At 44.6% G+C, this 7,848-nt stretch overlaps 1 long non-coding RNA gene across 5 annotated transcripts; it reads left to right on the top strand.

Moving 5' to 3' along the window:
- Positions 1-381: 381 nt before the first annotated feature.
- On the top strand, positions 382-6,715 carry LOC138688275 (uncharacterized). Of its 5 annotated transcripts, none has more exons than XR_011327319.1 (4): positions 382-515; positions 798-842; positions 4,519-4,585; positions 4,925-5,365. It is a non-coding gene; the product is annotated as an uncharacterized lncRNA (long non-coding RNA). The 5 variants fall into 5 exon arrangements; XR_011327318.1 differs by having other exon boundaries at positions 4,496-4,585; XR_011327317.1 differs by lacking the exons at positions 4,519-4,585; positions 4,925-5,365 and adding an exon at positions 6,202-6,715.
- The last annotated feature ends 1,133 nt before the right edge of the window (positions 6,716-7,848 follow it).

Here is a 7,848-nt window from a genome sequence, read left to right as displayed (position 1 = left end):
CTCCGACGTTCGCGGTCCGAGGGGCGCTCGGCCCCGCTCACCTTCTTCCGAGGGGCAGCCGCAGCCCGGCCACCGCTCCGCTCCTGCCTGGGCTCCCACCGGCCCCGCCCCGGCCCTCCCCCGGCAGCCCCCCCGGCCGCCCCCCCTGGCCAGGGAGGGGCCGTCCCCATCAGCCTCACTGCCCGCACCTGCGGCTCCTCCAGCCCTGGCCCGCAGCCGTGGTACCGAAATCCGGAACAAAACTCCTCAACACCAATGTGAACTTAAGCAGCAGGCACTTCCTTGATTGAATGAAAGATGTCAAGAGTCAGCTGATTGGGAAGAGGTGTTAACTGGGGTCAAAATACAGATTTTAATACCCGTCTTATTTTAGTTCTAAGACTTGGCCATTGCCAGGTATCATCTTTTCCATTTACCCAGGTCCACCAGCGAGGCCACAAGGGAGATTTCTTCCAGAGAGAGGATAGAGTTATTAAGTCTAAAGTCCACGATTTGCTTTTCTGTTTCATGAAAAGGTGAGTGGATCATATATCATCACTAGTCACCCAAACAGTTAAGCCTGAACCTTTAATACAGTCAACTCCGAGCTAAATTTTTTCCATTATTAAGAGGGGACCAAAGATCATGTCAAATATTATTATACTTTCTACAAATACATCCCCATCTTAGAGCTTTAGCTACTAGAGAAAGTCTTTGGAGTTTGGGGTCAGAGGAGCTGCAAGCATAAACCTTCATTCAGCTCTGTTTAGGATGTGTGATTTTTCTCTGGTTGTCTAAACCAGTCTAAATTTCCATAGATGGTCCCGACTCTGGGTGGCTCTAACAAGGATCCTGGAACTCCAGTAAATTCTAAACATCGTTTTATATTTTCAGTATGATCCCAAGTTCCTTTTTGCACTTGTCTCTACGGTTTTGGCAACTGACAGCCCCGAGGGGTGCTTGTACAAGTTTCTCCCGAAGGGCGATTAAATGAATTCTTTTGTCCATGAGGTGGATGCTTTGGTAATGTTATAATTCACAACGCTATAATTCCTTCTTTCAAATTTAAAAAAAATAATTGCCTTTTAAATCCATCCAATTTAATTTGCTAAAATGATTCTCATTGTTCTGCATCTTTTCTCAAGTTTTGGTTAAATTCAATGTCAGTATTCTCCACGGAACTAGATTTTCATCTGACTTTGGAATCGGAAGGCAGGCTGTTACTGAGGTTAAATTTTGTGTCTTTACAAAACTTTGAATCAGTTACAAAACTAGATTTTTTTTTTAATCCAAATTACAAAAACGGTTAATCTCAAGATTAATAGCTCAAACAATAATTGTTTCATTTTGTTTATCTCATGTTTAGAACCCCTCAAAAAAAATGCATACGCCCTCTAAACACACAAAAAGATTATTGCCCTCGACAATATTCCTAATAGCAACCCCAATATTATCAACTTTACACAGCTGTTTTCCCAAACAGATAACGTGAAACTTACTTATAGATTTTCAGTTTTAAAGGGCCAGTTTCTTTAGACTTCCGGTTTCTTGTTGGTGCTTTCTTTATTCTTGAATAATGAAGCCAAGGTTCTTCTCCCAGACCTTTACTGCTATAAGGGTTGTTAAAATGACTCGATACGGTCCTTTCCGCTTCTCAGTGATTTTATATATGTATTCAGTCTCCTGGTCGGAAGGGATGCGCTGCTACGTCCAATTCTAAGGGTCCAGCTGTGGAGACATACTGACAAAGTTCTTGAAAAGAATTGCTTAAAGAAATCATAACACCTTTTAAAAACATATCTCCAAAGGCACTCAAGATACTCAGAACATAGGACTCTTGATATGGTCTTTCATACAACATTTCATAATGACTTAAATTTTCTTTCTCTTCTGGCTATACTCTGATTCTTAATAGAGCCACGGGTAATGCTTTAACCCATGTGAGGAGTGAGGTTTCCTGACAAATTTTACTCGACTGTTGCTTAAGGGTATAGTTCATTCTCTCTCTCTGTCTCTGTCTTCCCCCCCCCCCCCACTTGCTTGTGGTCTATATGGGGTGTGATAGTCTCAATCTATAGATAATACTTTGCTCAACTTGTCTCACAATCATTGCTATAAAATGAGGGCCATTGTCAGATGACATTCCTACAGGCACCCCATATTTTGGTATTATCTCTTTGAGCAAGACTTTGAGTACTTCCCTTGCTTTGTTGGTGCAACAAGGGAAAGCCTCGGGCCACCCAGTAAAGATATCAACTAAAACTAGGATATATCCTTCTTTTCAAGGCAATTCTATACAATCAATTTGCTAATATTCTCCTAAAAAATTTCCTTATTTCATAATCCCAAAGATGATCTTATTACTGATTCGGGGATATTTTTATATATACATTTCACATCCACTTCTAATTGTTTAAACAATCTTTGTCATATTTCACTTTCTGTTCCCCAATATACTTTGTGATGTTCAGCTCGGCCAATTTCTCTTATTATTGTGGGTGGGACTATTATTTGACCTGTCGATGTTACAGCCTATCCGGTTTCATTTTGTTAGCCTGCAATCTAATAATTAATTCTTCATCTTTTTCGTTATAATTTGGAGTTTCTTTAGGCAATTTTATACTTTTCTCTGGAACTAGTGCTAGGATGCCTTTTTCTGCAGCCTCTTTAGCAGCTTTATCAGCCAGTCGGTTACCTGCGTTAGGACCGGTCTTACCTAACTGATGTGCTTTACAGTGCATTATCGTGACTGCTGTTGGTTTCTGAATGGTTTCTAACAATTTCGGTATTTGTTCTGCGTGCTGAATGGTGGTTCCTCGTGCAGATAACGGTCCTCTTTCTCTCCGTATCGCTCCGTGTGCACGTACTACTCTAAAAGCGTACTTTGAGTCTGTCCAAGTGTTGACTCGCTTTCCTTGACTTAGTTCCAGAGCTCGAATAAGAGCTATCAATTCAGCCTTTTGGGCAGATATCGTCGAAGGCAAAGTTGGCAACGCAATTACCTCCTCGGTAGTTATTGTCTATCTTGATAAACGTTTTCCTTCACAGATGGAACCGCTTCCATCGGCATATAGTTCCCAATCTGTTTCTTCTAGCGGCACATCTCAGAGATCCAGTCAGCTGGAGTAAACTCTTTCGATTGTCTGCAAGCCGTCACGTTCCAGTTCTCCTTTAACTTGATCAGTTGTTGAAAACGCAACAGGGTTAACGGTGGTAGTAGTTTTTAGGTAAACATCATCTTGTTCCAGCAACGCCACTTGGTATTTCAGCATTCTGCTAGGGGATAACCAATGCCCCCCTTTCTGTTTTAGCACAACAGTTATCATATGGGAAACGTACAGTAATCCTTTGTCCTCTAATCCTTTGTCCTCAGGTGAACTTACGAGCTTCCTGGATCAGTAGCACAGTTGCAGCGACGGCTCTCGGACGACCAGAGCATCCCAGACTCACATTACCTAATCGCTTCGAGAAGTAGGCCACAGCTCGCCCACTTGGCCCTAAATATTGGGCCAGGATACCCAGAGCTATACCTCTTCCTTCACGAGCAAAAAGTTCAAGTGTCTTTGTGAGATCTGGCAGGCCTAGGGCTGGCACCCTGATTACAGCCTGTTTCCATTCTTGGAAAGTAGCTTTCTCGGCATCGGTCCAATCCATTGTTTGAGGTTTTGAGCTGCTCCTATAAAGGTCGGGCCAGCAAGCCACAATTTATAATCTACAGGTGACACCACTCAACCATTCCCGGAAATGCTCGTCATTCATTTTTTTAGTCTTAGGTTCGGGGAGACGACAAATTGCCTCTTTTCTCTCAGTTCCCAATTGTCTCTGTCCTTTTAGGATTTTAAAACTCAAATAAGTTTCTTCTTTCTGGGTTATTTGGTTTTTTTCTTTTGACACTCGATATCCACTGATTCCCCAAAAGTTCAAAAAGTTAATAGTTAACTTTGTGCACTGTTCTTCCGTCTCAGCTACAATTAACAGATCATCCATATATTTCAGCAAGATTTCTTGATTATTTTCTTTCTTCCAAATCCCTAATTCTCGTGCCAATTGATTTCCAAACACGGTAAGACTATTCTTAAAGCCTTGAGGCAAGACTGTCCACGTATATTGTGTTTTTCTCCCAGTCTCGGGATTTTCCCATTCCAAAGCAAAAACCTCTTGACTATTGGGATCCAAGGGAATACGGAAAAAGGCATCTTTTCCGTCTAACACTGTGAACCATTCTTGTTTCTCCGTTAGGGTTGTTAACAAAGTATAAGGATTTGCTACTACCGGATGAATACCTTGTACTATTTGATTTATTGCTCTGAGGAGGTCTTGAACTAATCTATCATCTTTTTCATTAGCCTTTTAACAGGCGAGATCGGGGTGTTATATCTGGATTCACATTCTATTAACAATTTGTATCTTAAAAATTTTTGTATTACCATTACTAACCCTTTCCGACTTTCCGGTTTTAGGGGGTATCGTTTAATTCTTACCGGATTCGATCCTGGCTTTAAATCGACTCTCACAGGTTCTGCTTTTTGGATTTACCAGGAACTTCCCAGTCCAGACGATTGGAATTACAGCATTATACTTTGACTGGTATAATCTTCTGCTGTCGGTAGCCATCCTGTTAACAACAAAGCCACTGCTTCGATACGTTTAGTTTCTGGAATTAAAGTTTTAATCTCTCCATTTTTAAATTTAATTTCTGCCTCTAAGTTCTCAAATAGATCTCTCCTTAACAGGATTTGAGGAGAATTTGGCACATACAAAAACTGCTGAGTGACCCGTTGCTTTCCTAATTTCATTGTTAAAGATTTAAAGAAGGGTCTAGTTTCTCGTTCACTTGTTGCGCCGACACCACCAATTTCTTCAACACTTAACTCTCCCTCTAAGGTATTTAAAACTGAAAAGGTGACCCTAGTGTCAATTCAAATTCAATTTTCTGTTCTCCCAGTTTAGCTGTAACCAGAGGTTCTGCTGGGAGACTCCCCTCCGGTCCCCGTCAGATACGTTCACTTAAAAAGAACAAATCTACATATGGCACTTTATTCCATTTACTCTCTCTCCTACAAAACAACAGTAACTGCAATATAGTATTGTAACTCAAAGTTCTGTTTGTTTACCATTTTTCCTGCAATTCACCCCAATGTGCCAATAAATGTCCCAACGGTGATGTTTTTGGTAACTTTTCATCAGCAGTTCTATTTCCTGCACTCTTATTCTTAAACAATTTTGCTAATGCCATTATACTTATATACATTCAAATACCAAATACCAAACAAATGCAAATGACAATTGTCCCAAATAATACACAAAGTCCAACCCAGCAATAGCTTTCGCTTATGACTTACGGGCAGACGCCTAGGCTTCCGCTGCAGACGGGTACCGTCCAAGCCCCAACCCTGCGAAGCTTTCGCCGCGCCTCACGGGCGCGCTTTCCAAACCAATTCCAAAGAAGCAGCGCCTTACCTTTTTTCCAGGGAACTCTGCGAGGAGCTTTGCGAGTCAAGGGTGATGGTTCTCCCCGAGAATACCGTGGTGCCGGCCGGAGTTCGATCGACACTCGATCTCGTCCAGTCTCACTCGCAAGGTCCCATCTGGGTCGCCAAAACCGTTACCGAAATCCGGAATAAAACTCCTTAACACCAACGTGAAGTTAAGAAGCGGGCACTTTGTTTATCGCAGCGCTGGGGACACGGGGGATCGCTCCTCCAAAGGCGTGTCCTGCTTAGTATCAAAATCCATCAGTTTTTACAGACTTTTCTTGTCAGGTCATTGTTACCTAAGCTCCTTCCGTAAAAATGCATACTCTGCTCGTTCTTAAATTTAACCTTTATAATGATCGGTCCTTTGATTATATAACCTTATCAATGTTCTTATTTAAAAACAATCATTGGTCAGTTACACTTAGCTCTGCTGACTGGAATCTTCGATACTCAAAACGAGATGGGAAGGGTAAGGGGGTTTCCAGGCAGCAAACTGGTGTCCATGACGGTTTCCTTAGTTTCCTGAAACAGAACGTAGAAAAACCAGTAACTTCCTGGTGAGGTTTCTAGGGTTAGCTATTTCAAACTTTAACAATATTAAGGTTCCTAGAGTCACGCGAACACAGTTCCTAAAGTTTCTATGGCTACGTTTCAAACTTAACGATCCTATACGTTATGCTTCACAATTTTACTTCTTAATCAAACCTAACTCTTCTATGGGATTAAATTTTGATTTCTTTACCAGAATATTTGCAACAGCTGGAGCCCAGCAGGAACGGGGCGGGGGGGGGGAGGGGGCACGGCCTGACCCCCCCAAGCGCCTCACCTCCTCCTCCCCTGGGCTCCCTCACGGCCCCTCGCCTCGTGCAAAGGGAGCGCAAACGCAGCCCGGAGGGCAAAGGGGATGGGCGGCCAGCGTTTATTCAGTCAGTCGCGTGCCTATCAAGTCCTGCCAGCGAGTCTGCTCCGGGTCTCGGGGCGCCCCCCGGCGCTCCCTCTGCCCCTCGGACACCTCTGATAGCCTATTTCCATACATTCTGTATGGCACGTCTAAATATTGGGATGGTTTTAATATTTTGTACCAGCTGTGGAAACTGGTTTGCTGCTAGGTGACTGCAAAAGTGAGATTTGGTAAATAATTATTAGAAATCTTATACTAACACTACAATTGAAACAATAGACAAAAGTATAGCCAAGCAATTAACTAGCAGGGGTAGGTACTCCTAAGTTTTGCAGTTCTTTGCTCTTATGACTAGATGTTCCTGCACGGTAGATGAGAACAATGCTGAAACTGACCACATGTGATTGAAACTGCGTTAAGCTTCAAGATCAAAGAACAAGGACAAGAATAAAGACTTCAAGGACAGCCAGCAAGAACTTCAAATGGGTCGGTGGTTGCAAAAGCAGCCCTTCGTCTCAAATGGATCCTTCATTGCGCGTGATCGGATGTAGGCAGTACTACAATAATCAGTTGCCATCGTTTTTACGTATATGTATACTAATCTGATTAACATGCAATTAGTTTTTCTGTATAACCTGTTTGTGCTAAAGCTGTGGCATGCACGCTAGGTGCAACTATCCCCCATGCATCCAGCGCTGCAATGAAGAATGCCTGCTTTCTAAAACTCCAAAACGAGTCTTAGGGAGTTTCTTTGACTGGCTTTTCAGTATCAGGGGTACAAGGGAGGAAAGTTAAAAAAAAAAAAAGGCAGCAGTGTGGGAAAGAGGGGGGACCAGGGGAGGGGCAGGGAGGGACCAGAACGTGGAAGAGGGGGGACAGGGCCCCGAGGGCCCAGGGCTCACCACAGCTCTTGTTCTTGGCACTGCCAGGAGAATTTGCCAGTTCAGACGCTTCTTTCTGCTCCTCTCCCGCTCCCTCCTCTTCTGTAACTCCGGCGGCGCGGCCGTCCTCCCCCTAGGAGAACACGTGTCTCATAGGTCTTGCAGGACGAGGCCTCCTAGGCACGGAGCCTCGCTCGCTCGCACGCTACGTGGCCGTACCGCGCCGTCGGTGCTGCGTACGGACCCTGCGGTGCACCTCGGCGGTCTGACCTGCTGCGGACTACGAAGAGGGATCCTTCCACGCGCGGAGAGGCAGACTCTCTCTTGCCTGCAGTGGGGGGCAGCTGCTGGCCGGCCAGCCTTCCATTTCTTCTTCTCTACCTTTCTTCGGCCTCTCCAGCTTCAGCCGCAGCAGCTCCTGCCCGCAGCCGGTAAGCGCCCCGCCTGTCCCTTTGTGCTCCCGCGCCGCGAGGAGAGGGAGGCCAGGCAGAGACAGCCCGTGCAAGCTTTCCTCTCCGGCGGCGTTTCCTCACCGGGAGGAAGCAAGGAGCGCGGCGGCACCTCCCGCCGGTGCCGCACTGCCGTTACCGTCGGACGGCACGTGCAGGAC

Source organism: Haliaeetus albicilla, chromosome 12, assembly GCF_947461875.1.
Source record: "Haliaeetus albicilla chromosome 12, bHalAlb1.1, whole genome shotgun sequence".
Lineage (NCBI taxonomy): Eukaryota > Metazoa > Chordata > Aves > Accipitriformes > Accipitridae > Haliaeetus > Haliaeetus albicilla.
This window is presented reverse-complemented; position numbering and strand designations above follow the sequence as displayed.